The following is a 13,151-nucleotide window of genomic DNA, read 5'->3' as shown; positions in this document are numbered from 1 at the left end:
TGCTCTTGGCCCAGAAACAAGCACCTATTCTGAGAAATGCACCATCAAAAGGGGATGAAGAAAGAAAGGAAACAACCCTCAAATAAATATTTCTCTTTCCCATGCAATGGCTCTACAGAATGAAACAGAGAAGAGCTGTGTTTCTGGAGTTCCCTGCAGTTAAGTAATCTTTGTCTGGAAATTAATAGAAACATTTGTGTCTCCTGCTGAGGGCTGTAGTCTTATTCACAGGCACTGGAGAAAGCAGCTTTCTCCATGGCACTCAGCAAGTTTGCATGACACCAGGCTCAGGGTGGTCTGAAAATGTGGCTGTGAAATTTTTCAGGGTGCCAATGCTGATGACTTGGGGTATATACTCAGTTTTGTGTGCCCAAGGAGGTTGTCCAGTGGAAACTACCTGAACATCCAAACAGATAATCTTTGGAAGTAATTGTAGAACTCAAGATCTTCACTGGGAAAATCCAGGCAAGTGCCTTCACCCAGCAGTCTCTGCATTCAAACACAAGCTTTGATTTAGCTTTGATTTTTCTCAGTAGGGTAGGTTCCAACTAAGATAGTCTTCTCTAGACTGTGCAGTAAGCTGTAGAAAGGTGGGCACTTGCAGGGTTCAGGATGTTGAGCCACACAGGAGTTACCTGAACAGCCCTGACTGCTCCCAGACCCTAAGCTGTCCTCCCGGCTCCCTGCTCCTGCTGCTGGTCTCCTTGGATCCTGCCTGACCACACAAGTTTTCCTATGACTCCTCCTGAGCTTTGTCACTGGCCAGCATCTCAGCTTCTCTTGGTTTAGCCATTTCCAGCCAGCTCAGATTGAAAGGGAGGAAACAACTGGGGAAAGGGGACAGGAGAGGCTGTCCCTAGCAGCAGCACAGATTTATGCCTAGCTAAAGAGGCTTTCAACTCCAGTCTCATCTTCCTTCACACATGTTTTCTGCTTTTTATTTGTCCCCTTTGACTACTAAAATTTCAGGTCTAATTTGCCTTCTTCTTGCTCTGTATCACACTTTCTTCTCCATCTCCTTGATGTGGCACCACTTGCTGGGTGCAGGCAGGGTGATCTGTTTGCTGCACACCTCTCAGCCAAGCCCAGCTTTGCATATGGATCCAAGGCTCTGGATGAGGCACTGCATGAAAACAGACATGACAGCACCAAAGACAGTGGCCAGCACCACTCTGATGTTTCCATTCTGCCACTTTGGCCTGCATGGCATAAAGAGCTGAAGGAGAGAGACAACAATAATTGGCAAAATTATAAAAAAACCTGCAATTCATGTGGGGCGTAACAAAAGATGCCTGGAGTTTAGTGCAAACCTCCATGTATAGTCATGCTTTGTCCTGGGAATTGCAGGCGAGACTTGGGCCTGTGAAACTCACCAGGAGGGCTCCCACTTTGCCTTTGAGCTATTTCCTCTGTGAGGAAAAGGGTGTAGGGACCAGGCTACGAGCAATACTGAAGGACACAGGGAGGGCTGCTCAACACTTCTATCTCTCCATTGCTACATGGTATGAGCAAGGAGAAAGGAGTATTTATTAAATATATCGTATAATCATAAGTAATATATATAAATATATATTTATATCCGTTGAATTGCTGGTTGTCTCAGTAAAGTTACAAAACCTCCAGATGAATTGTTTTCAGTACCTTGCAGCAAAAATGCTGATCCTTCTACCTCCTAACCAGTTAACTACAATCCTATAAAATTAAGAAAAGACATTTTGGATTTTCCCTGGAAAAATACTGTTGCACTATCCCAATGTGCAACACTTTCTCTCCCAAAGAGAAGTAGTGTTTTTTCAACATGCAAACATTAATTGCCAAGCAGGACATTATGATCCATGAAGATCTGCCCTTTTAAACTCAGGAAGTACTAATCAACCTATTTCTTATTAATCTTATCTCAAAAATCTAGCTGATGGGACATACTCTTAAGTTTATTCCTTTTTTTAAAAAAGCTTTTCCCTCCTCCAGCACTGCTGGTGTTCGCTGCTTAGATCAAACTGCCAAAGTCAGCCACCAGGTAATCTGTTAGCTACTTCTAGGATTAAGACATTCTTCTCAAATTATGTTTATAGGCTGCTCCCCTCCCTTTCTGCTCAAGTCCAGACCTCTGGTGTTTAAATTACATACTGTCCTAGGTATCTTATCCCATCAATACATGATATCTCTTCTTGCCCTCCTGTTTTCTTTTTATTCTAAAATAGATGGGTGCCATATGAGTAATCTCTAAACACAATTAATTTCTTGCAAAACTGTATCCTTTTAGTGGGGTCTCTAATGCATCTTTCTATCTTAGCAATACCATACCATCATAACTGGCCTCTTCAGCTCTGCAAAAGGGCTCTCATCAGTGTGCTTGACACTGCTGGTGTAGCTTCAGTAGATTTAAACATCAGGCTTATATACCCAAAGAGCTTACTTGGCTTTCTGACAGCTGCCTAGCAGGGTGCAGATGGTTTGAGTTTATTCCCCATTTACCACCAAATGATTTTGCCCTTAAAATTAATAGAAGAAAAATATTTGGAAAGTGATAGCTGGTTGTTAGATATTGCTTTTAGTGTTCCTGTTCATATTTTTCTTTTCTTTCCCATATGTGCTTTTTCTTGTGATCTTGCAGGACTGTAAAGTTATGATTCAGCAAAGTGCTGAAGGTGAGAGCATGGTTGTGCTGATTCTGTGCCTGCCATGACATCCAGGACCACTCCCGGGTGTGCCTTTTGCTGGGGTGCTTAGCTGGGTCAGGTCCATGGCAGCACCCCAGCTCTGGGGTCACCATCATCTTCAGGATGGGAAGGAATGGGTGGTGTGCACGGTTTTGGGAGCAACACAGGGATGGGCTCTAGAGGGGGAGTCAGTGCCATCTCTGTGTTTGCCCCAGACATAGTTTTGGGATACAGCGTAGGGGCAAGGAAACTTTTCAAATGGGTTTTCGAGTGGGGGGGTTCCCCATGTCTGTGGTTTATTGCTTTTGAGGACATCCAGCCTCTTGACCCAGACCATCCCAAGGCTGGAGAGAAGGCGAGGCTTTCGATTCTTACAGAATAGATAGCATCTATTGAAATTAATTCCATGTGGGGAAGTAAGCACTGTCTCCACATAGCAAGACTCAGTGTGGAGCATACTGCTGGGTTTGAGCTCTGACTCCAAAAAAATGCTTGAAGGCAGAACAAATGTTTCATGGGGTTTTGAAGATACCACAACCCATGAGAAAGCTAAGGCTGCATGAATGTGTTTTGTATAATTCATGAATGAAAAAAAAAATCTCAGAAGGCCTTAGACTTTTCACATTCATATCACTCTCAAAGGAGTGCAAGTGTGGTTTTTGCAGTCATTCCTCCTTTATCCATATGTAATGAGAATATTCGTTTTCCTTCTAGCTGGATGTCATTGAAGTCTAATCTCAGTGTTCAGATGGGCCTTTACAGCACCAACACCAAGCTCCAGAGAAGTGCTGACAGATATTACCTCTGCAACTCCTGTATATTTTCCCTCTCTTCCTTTCAGACAAGGACATTCTGAAAGTGTTTTGCCCAGAGTTTGATTGGCTGACTTCTTCTGTGGCATCAGGAAGAGTGATTCCATTGATTTCCCAGAGCTAAGCAGATTCACACCATCTGGGAAGCTGACACAAAATATTTACAGTGAAAAAGGTGCATCATAGTTTTACTATATTCTGATGCTGTTTTATTCTTATAAGATCAGGGTCTGGACAATGGTAATTCAAAAGGCTTATTTTATAGTCTTTTTTACGGGGCTGCATAGATGGAGGTTTAGACTCCATCCAAAGGCTCAGCTGTGTAATTTTTACTCAAACTCAACCAAGCAGGAGCAGCCAGTGCAGCAGGGCTGAGCCTGATGGCACTGTAGGTTGAAATTGAACATTGGCTTTAATGAACTCCTCCATTGCAGGAAATGGCTTGTTTTGATAAGTTTAATTGTAATATAATCTATAGGTGAGGGAATCTGATCAGTTTTGGGCCATAGTCTCCAATGCCCTGATGCTGACATCTGCCCCAAATCAAAAAGAGCAGTGCTGATGAACTTCCCAAGAAGCTGCCGACTTACTTGAAATGTGTCCTTGCTGTCTGTGACATAAGTGCACTCACTGAGCAGTAAGTCTCAGCTGAGATGGTTGTTTTCCACCATGAATTTAAAATACTCCACATAGCTCCTTCAAGCACTTTACCCCAGAATTTACTGTGGTCATGCTGCTGTCACTGTGTACTCCACTCTGCTCACTGACTGCTCAGCTGGGGCAGCTCACCTTTGGGTGAGGCTGCAAACTTTGCATCTCCTCCAACATCTGTTGTGATCATTGATGCTGTTCCCCTCATTTTTAAATCCTATACTACAGGATGGACAAACCATAAGGAAATACAAAATGATACGAAAGCATAGTGACAACATGACTCTGTATTTTTGCCTTTTATTTCCATGTTTTAGATGTGTACTTTCGGTTGTTTGAGGTTTGAACTGACTATATAACATCTCCTTGCAGGTATGTGATAACACTGTATAGAGGGACTTCAAAGCATAGGATCATAGAATGGTTTGGGTTGGAAGGACTTTTAAAGGTCATCTCATCCAACCCCCAAACACACGTGACCTTAGTGCTCCTAACGTATTAGGGACATCAAAGAAATGACAGTGGATGGGGATACCTCTAAGATCTGAGTTTGAAACTACCTGTTCTGGTTTTGATGGGGATGTAACTAATTTTCTCTGCAGTAGCTCTATGGGAATAAGTGATGGATTTGTGCTGAAAACTGTGAAGACCACAAATCTTTTGTTGCTGAGCAGGGCTTTCCCAGCATCAGGACCTTTTCTGCTTCTTGTACTGCTGCACCAGCATGTGGGCTAGGGAGATACAAGAAGATGGGAGGGGACACAGCTGGGACAGCTGACCACAGCCGACCAAAGGGCTATGCCATACCATATGGCATCATGTTCAGTCTATAAAATCTGGAGGAAGAGGACAAAAGGGAACACACATTTGAAGTGAGGCCATTTGTCTTTCCAAATCGCCACTATGCATGAGTGTTTCCCTGGAGCCCTTGTTTTCCTGGAGATGCCTGAACACCTGCCTGCCCACAGAAAGTGGTGAATGCATTCCTTGTTTTGCTTTGCTTCTATAGGCAGCTTTTGCTTTACCTATTAAACTGTCTTTATTTCAATTCACGAATTTCCTCACTTTTACTCTCCTGATTGTCTCCCTCATTTCACTGGGGAAGAATGAGATGTGTGCCAGCTTAGTTGCCAGCTGGGGTTAAACCACAACCTTACCATAGCCTTTAATGAGTCTCATTTAAGGGACAGGTGTAGGAATACCTGCCTGCTTCAGGCAATAGGTTGTGCTGGCTCAGAGGGGACATGACTGTCTATACTGACCCTGTCCCACTTCCAGTCTGCACTTAATTGTTCCTGTAACACTGGGACACAAAGCATGAATCTCATTCTGGATTTTATGCACCTACATTGTGCATGTGATGAAGACAACTGACTTATCTGCCTTTGGAGACACATCTGGAAGAGGAGTGCAGGGGTTAGAGCAATTGCTCATGAGTAGGAGTGCTCAGCTCAGCAATGTAATTGGAAACGACCCATATTCACTTTTTTTGAGCTAAGCTAACATCACTGTCTCAGCTTCCTGAACAGTCAGTAGGGAGGGATGAGTGATTCATCCCACCCAGCTTAGACCCATATTTTAGGAAGGAAGGAATTGCCCTCTGGCTGATGAAAACCTTAGATGAGACATCTAAGTTTTAGATGACTAAAGCTTGGTGACACAGATCTCTGTCTAATGCAGAAAACCTGTTAATTTGGCTACTCTTTTGACCTTTAACTGAAGAAAAACTTGCTAACTTTTCATCAACACCAAACATTACTTTCTTATTTACTACTATCCCACTGCTTTCTGGGGTCAGCCCTCCTTAGCTTGTGGAGTTTGTCTCAATTGAAAACATTGTGCGGCCATTCTAGCTCAGTCCTTTTCACCTCCACAGATTATGAGGACACCCACTCGTTTTACTGATGCTCTCCAAGTGTCTTGAACTGCTCTTGTGCACATGGTGGGGAAGGACAGGCTATCCTAAAGGTTTGCACTGCTGACATTATTGCAGGGTCCTGTTGCTGAGGGATTCCATCCCCTTGGAGCAGGGAAGCCTTTGGACTTCTGTCAGTAGGAAACAGAGAGACACTCACCTAAAGGGACTGTAGCCATACCTCCCTATGCATCATCTTCCCAGCAGTGTAAAATCATTTCAAACACCCATTACAAAACAGAGGGTCTGGTGCAGGTTCTTTGAATTATAAAAATGAGAAGTTCTCAGATGAAGGTTGGCTTTTCTCTGCTTAGTTTCTACTGGATTGCTTTACTGAAACCCACAACAATGGATGAAAGCGAAACCTCATGTAAACCAATTTAACGCTCCATGTACAGCACAGTAGCCTTATGGAGGGAACTGAAGTGAGGCCAAATTCAAGACCAGACCCTGCTAAGTCCCTCAGGTCCTTGGAACAGCAAGATCAGCCTCATCTAAAGTGAGATTCCTACACTGTACTATGCCTGTGAGCTTCCAAAGGCACTTCAGAAGAAGCCCTGATCTTACCAGCAAGGGAATTTCAAAGAAACTCTGTTGTAGAGTGTGATGGAGCTGCTGAGCCACCTGTGGTAGTGTGAGGCAGACAGGGAGTGGTTACTTCTGAATAGTTTATTGATCAGTTACCTAATTTTTAATTTTCTAGAGTAACTCACAGCTATCCTGAAGCAAACAACAGAATGTTACGTTTACTAAGAGCTGTGTGTTAGCCTCTGAATTTCCATAAAGAAAGCAGGTTAAGTAAATAGCACAATATCAGCAGCTTTGCATCTCAAACACCTGATGCAAGCAGGGGCAGTGGTTCCAACCTGCTGGTACTCTTTGGGATGCCCTCTGATCTGCTCTGCATATGTGCATGTGGCTGTTTTTGAACACTTTTCATATCCTAGAAATTAACCCAGAGTCCTGGATGTAGTTTCCATTGAGAAAGACAAATTGAGTTGGGCATTTCTTGTCTTAAGACTGCTCTTCATGGAGAGTGCCCTGAGTCTGGTCTCCCGAGGAGAGCAGGAGCAGAGCCATACACACCTTTGCTCAAAGGTTTACTCTTTGTAGTCAGCACCTGGGCCAAAAGCATTCTTGCCAAGCTTTCTTCTCGCTGTACTCACAGTTCTATTTGCCCCGCCCTGTCTCAATTTGCTTCACTTCTGCTTTTGTCTTGCTGCTTTTCTTTCGCATATAATTTACTAAACTCACTAGATTTTGTGTATGTTGCAGCTTTAACTGATCTTCACTTCCATGAAATAGATCAATTATCCCTAAAACTCATTGCCACAAGCCACTCCAGTTTCACCCACCTCCCCATCACTGTTTTCTTCCTTGCATCTGTCATTTGTATGCACCCTGAACTGTGCCTATTTAGCTTCATGATTTGCAGGTTTTTGCGTTACCAGAAAAGCCATTACTGATCCACAACCAGTTACTTTCAGGGCTGCATGTCCCAAGAGTTTATTTAAGGCCTTGAGATTCCCTGTAATGTAGAGCTCAGAGAAGTGCAAAGGTAAATCTGTGCACTACAAGCTGATTTTAGTCAAGCCCTCATGAAAAGGCAATAGTAGAGGTCATCCTTTACAGGTCAAGGCTAATTGCCAAAAAGAATTGAAATAGCCTTGAAGTTGTTAAAGGAAAGGGGATAGACAGAAGATTATAAATGCTTCCTGTGTTCCACAGGAAATGAAATCTTTCTATCTTCCTTTCTTAAGCCTATTTCCTATTGAAATCAAGTGCTATACTATTTAGTTGTGTGTTTTGGTTAAGAAAGATAAGGACTCTTTTCATGTAAAACACACCCACATATAACCAAACCAAAGTATTTTGTGTCAAATTCTGATACAAGGAAGACAGCTTTCATTCCTAGTACAGACAATTAAGTGCTGATGAAACCATTTCATTCTAAAGATTTTAGTGGAAAACATGTCTTTCCCCTAACCTCTGAATAATGATGCACTGAAACTTATTGATGAAAAAAATGCCCTCATTGGTCTGGATAACACAAGGCTTCTGACTTTCATTCTGTGCTGTGCAATTGCTGTGTTGTTGCTGTAAATACAATATAACACTTTGTTGAGTGTGCCAGGGACATAAGTGATGGAGAATCGCCAGGAGCCTCTGAAAAATGTCTTTTTTTTTTTTTTTAAGCATGACAAATATATAGATGCAGTTATGGTCCTGCTGTATAGTTACACATACCCAAAACCAAACAGAGATGCATCTCATGATTGTAAACTTCTTGCAAGAGTGAGAGTGGGGTTTGTGTAATGGCCACCTCCCACACAAGTTTTATACCATTAGTTTTTGCCACACAGAGCTTTGTTTAGGGCAAGTTCCCTTTCTCTCTGCAAAGATGTAGGGCAACTGATTGACCAGTCAGTGGTTCCTCTAAGAACTGTGGGAAATACAACTGGACAGTGAGGTGGATCTCAAGGGTGTTGCTTGTAACACAACAGCCATATGAGGGGACACCAAAAGTCTGAATCACATGGGGAACTCCAGTGGATGGTACTCCCCAGGGTTTGAATCTCATTGACTTTACTGTCTGTTGGGATAAAAATAAACCATCCCCAAGTGTGCACATTATGAACCTTTGGCAAAAATAATATTATTAACTGTGCCCTTGATAGACATTAATTTGTCTTGGACCCAAGTGCAGCTGCAGACTAGGAGTAGCAATTTCTTGTGAACACCTCCTGAGCATATCAGGCCTCATAAAACCCCTATCTTATACTATGATGTAGCCTCAAAGACAATACTCTGCTGTTATGCAGGACCAAAGCAACTCCTTCAGTGCATCTGCTGAGCTGATTTGTTTTCAAATGTTGATTTAAATTTTACTTTTTATTATGTGATATTGCTAAAACTATGGTTTTATGGCAAATGTGTTCCAGTTCAATAAAAATGTGCTTATTTTTTTTCCTCCTCCCTGAACTAAGAACAAAATGCCTTGAGGGACTATATATGTTTAATAGATTTTTCTGAATTAAAACCCCCATTCAATTAAAATAATAATCTTTGGTGGTCCCACATAATATTTTGTAGCTGACATTCATGTATAATGTAATGTAATCTTGTTTTTTGATGGGACTTCTGTCTTTGCTAAGTTTCCTCTCTGGCTAATTAATGTTTCTGCCTGCTATTGATTTTTCAGATCCACCCAACTTTCATTTGTTATTTTCTTTCACTGATTATTTTAATAGCATGCCTTAATGTAGCATATGCCAGATTCCAGCTCCAGTTTTACCCTAGCCATTATTAACAATGTAAAGCTTCTCCTTTATGTGACAATGCTAATGTTTTTGGCTGTGCTTAATTAGCCCTATCTCAGTAGGGAAGCACTGTTAAAGCTTGTGTCTTATCTGTTAATGTTTCAATTTCCCCTTTTTCTAGCAGATAAAAGCTGATTGTAATCCCATGTGGCAGGTTTGGGGCACAACCATCTGCAGTCTCATTTTAGAGTCTAAACAGGCAGATAGCTTCCCACTTAAACTGCTACCACAGTAGACTGCTATCTTCAGGGTAATCATAATTACATTCATGTATCTTCAGAGGATGTTAATTACAGGAGGATGCTTTCTTTCTCTTGAATACAGGAACAAGTGCACTGCAAGTTTAGAGCGATTAAGGAGGGGAAAAGCATTAAATCACAGGTGGGAAGGAAAGAAGTGAGAAACGTATCCAATAGGCCAAAAGGTTGTTTGAACGGCAAAGGGAAGTAAAAGGTATGAAGAAAAAAGACGTGTTAAACCTTATTGTCACATGGAGGTGAATCAGTCCAGAACAGCAGATGTCGTCATTCTAACTGAAGGACATGAGGATGGTTGGAACAGCAACTTGGCTAGAGCAGGACCTGCATGCCAGGGACATGTGGAAGCAAGGAGGAGTGCATGCTCAGCATGGCTTCCCTCCTTTTGCATTGAGAGTGAGGTGGGATGGCAGAAGGATCAAGGCTTCCCCATCACTAGCATGTCCTAGCATGGCACAAAGCCTGTGGATCCTGGAGCCAGGTAAGAGCATTGACCTATATTGACTCTGCTTGTTGCAAAGGGTCTAGACAGCAAGGATCATAGGATCACAGAATCGTAGAGCAGTTTGGGTTGGAAAGCCAAACTTTAAAAGTCCAACTTCTTGCAATGAGCAGGGATATCTTCAACCAGATCCAGAGCTCCATCCAATCTGACTTCCCATGTTTACATGTCTGTATTGTTCAGACAATGTATTTAACACACAATGGCACTCATTCGTTTCTCTGAGCAAGTAGATAAATCACAGAATCACAGAAGGGCTTGGGTTGAAAAGGACCTGAAAGATTATCTAATTCTAAGAGCCCCATGCCATGGGCAGGCACACTTTCCACTACACCAAGGTGCTCAAAGCCCCATCCAACTTGGCCTTGAACACTTCCAGGGATTGAGTATCCACAGCTTCTGGTGACAACCTGTTCAATAAAGTTCCAACTGGTGGTACTTCTGAAAAGAGGAGGCATAAAGCAAGTGGACCTTTATTTGTGAAAAAAAACCTACTTGCTTGTCCTGGTTTCATCCAAGGTCAGGGTTAATTTTTCTCAGTAACTGTGAGGGTGCAGAGCCTGGAGCCATATGGCCTGTCCATGTTGTCATTCTTTACCATGCATATCATCACTTGTAGGTGGATTTAAGAGATTCTCACTTCTGAGAAGAAGGGCATTGCAGTCAGAGTAAAAGCAGGTGCATGGAGGGTCTGGCTGACATTTCCTTACTTCTCTCAGGGTCGTGCTGCATCAGGTCAGTGGGTGAGCAATTTGCATGTAAAACACCCTCTCTCCTGTACACTGTTGTTATTAATATTGTTGCTGTTGCTGTTTATTTTCTTATCTCACTGCTGTTTCTAGTAAGTTGTTCTTAGCTCAAAATCTCTGCCTTTTGTCTCTCTCATTGGAGGTCCCTGAGGGAAGGAGCAGGAGTGTTGTTCCTCAACCATGACAATGCTTAAGTACTTCTGTATATCTAAAAATCAATGTAATCACAAAGATGGTGGGACATCAAGGAATGAAAAACTGAGAAGCAAAATTCTATGTCCTTGTATGCAGAGGTGCTGGGGTGAAAAGCATTATTGAGGCTTCAGGTGAAGTGTGAGGCATGACAAATCTGACTCCTCTTGTGTAATTGGGAGAGCATGTTGCCATTGCTCTGGGTCGTGTTTCTAATGATGACCAGGCCAGATGGTTTGGTTTTGAAAAGAGGTATGGAGAATTAAATAGCTGTGCAAGGCACTGGCAGCACCAGCTTTCAGTACTTCCTCCCCATATTTGTGTAGACGAGATGTGATGGCAGAGGAAAGCAAAACCAGGAATTTAATATGACTCCTGCCACAGGCATCTTGGATAAAGCATTCTTGGCTGCTAGACAAGCGCCGGCCTTGGTCCTGCAGAAACTAATTAGTTTTGTACACACAAATAGTCTCACCATGGAATAAAGCATGCAGAAGTTTATTGGGAAGTTTATTCCCCGGGAAGTGGAAGTGAAGCAAGCTGGAGGAATGACTAAGTAAGGGGGAGTTAAGCACAGAGTAGCAGAAGCTGAGCCACTTGGCTGAGCCATCAGGTGAGTGGGTTGCAGATAAAATAACAGGAAGTGCCAAGTGATGGCACACAGAGGGAAGATGACCACCAGGAAAACTGAACACTGGAATAGCACTAAGCAGGGTGACAAAGCAGAAGAGGACATTATGTGATGAATGCAATTACTCACATCTGACTCAGGGCTGAATGGATGTTGTTACTTAGTACTTTTTATCATCTTATTTTGGTTATTTTACAAGTAACAGAGGCCAAAGGAAACATTGAGAGGGGAGAGTCTGCAAATGAGTGAACACAAAGAATGTTCATCTACATTATTATTTCCTGAGATACCTACACATCTCAGGAAATAATAACTGCACAATCCCCTTAGGTGAGAGAGGAATGGTTGCCAATATAAATCAATGGATATGCACCACAGACGACTTGATCAGATGATGAAGGTGACTGTCCCACTCTGCTCTGCACTTGCACGGCTACATCTTAAGTCCTGTATGTAGTTTTAGGCACCATAATATAAAAGAGATCTGTTAGTGTCCAAAAGAGGGCCAGGAGGATGGTGAAGGGCCTTGAGGGGAAGCTGTTTGAGGAGCAGCTGAGGTCCCGTGGCCTGTATGGCCTGGAAAAAGGAGACTGAGGGGACACCTCATTGTGGTCTTCAACTTCCTCACAGAGGGGAAGCAGAGGGGCAGGTACTGATTTCTTCACTGTCATGACCAGGTACAGGACTCCAGAAAAGGTCATGAAGCTGAGTCAGGGGAGGTTTAGGTTAGGTATTCTTCACCCAGAGGGTGGTCAGGCCAGGAACAGGCTCCCCAGGGAAATGGCCACACCACCAGCCTGACAGAGTTCAAGAAGTGTTTGGGAAACACTCTCAGACACATGGTGTGATCCTTGTGGCTGTTCTGTGCAGGGCCAGGAGCTGGACTTTGATAGTCCTTGTGAGTCCCTTTCAGCTCTGGATATTCTATGATTCTACGACTTTAAGTCTCATTGTAACAGGCCAAGAGACCATGGAAGAGCAAATGAAGAGAAAACAGAAGAATCTTGCCAACTTACCTCTGGGAATTGGGGGTAGTAGTTTTAATACAGTTTCCTGAGCTCTTCAATTTGCGTCTCAGACAGCACCCAAACATATCCCTGTGTCTCCTGCTCTGAGTACCTGCTCTTTCTAACCTAATGCCTGCATAATGGAAACTCCATGAACTTGGATGCAAACTGCAATCTTCCTTAAGAAGAGAAGGCTCATCATCTTGGTGGACCCATAGGCAGATCTGGGACCAGGCAAAAAGCCCCTATCACCCTGGTCTGTGCTATGGTGTTCCCTGTTTGGTGGGTACTTGCTGGTCCCCAAGTGCACAGTTCAGCCCTTAGCTCAGCACAGCAGGTCCCAGGCCAGGAATGGGTGTGTCACCTTTTGGGGAGCCTCCTAAGATGTGTAGCTCTGCTAAGTGCCCACCCCTGGGACCCCTAACAGCAAATTAACTTCTCAGGCACATGCCTGT

At 43.1% G+C, this 13,151-nt stretch overlaps 1 long non-coding RNA gene across 1 annotated transcript; it reads right to left on the bottom strand.

Moving 5' to 3' along the window:
- Window positions 1-729: 729 nt before the first annotated feature.
- On the bottom strand, window positions 730-13,009 carry LOC135300199 (uncharacterized). The gene is made up of 3 exons (XR_010362081.1): window positions 12,706-13,009; window positions 3,463-3,619; window positions 730-1,216 (listed from the first exon to the last, which is right to left on the bottom strand). It is a non-coding gene; the product is annotated as an uncharacterized LOC135300199 (long non-coding RNA).
- Window positions 13,010-13,151: the final 142 nt, after the last annotated feature.

The sequence above is a fragment of the Passer domesticus genome, chromosome 5 (assembly GCF_036417665.1).
Source record: "Passer domesticus isolate bPasDom1 chromosome 5, bPasDom1.hap1, whole genome shotgun sequence".
Classification (NCBI taxonomy): Eukaryota; Metazoa; Chordata; class Aves; order Passeriformes; family Passeridae; genus Passer; species Passer domesticus.
The sequence above is the reverse complement of the archived record's forward strand: the minus strand, read 5'-3'. Positions and strand labels throughout refer to the sequence as shown.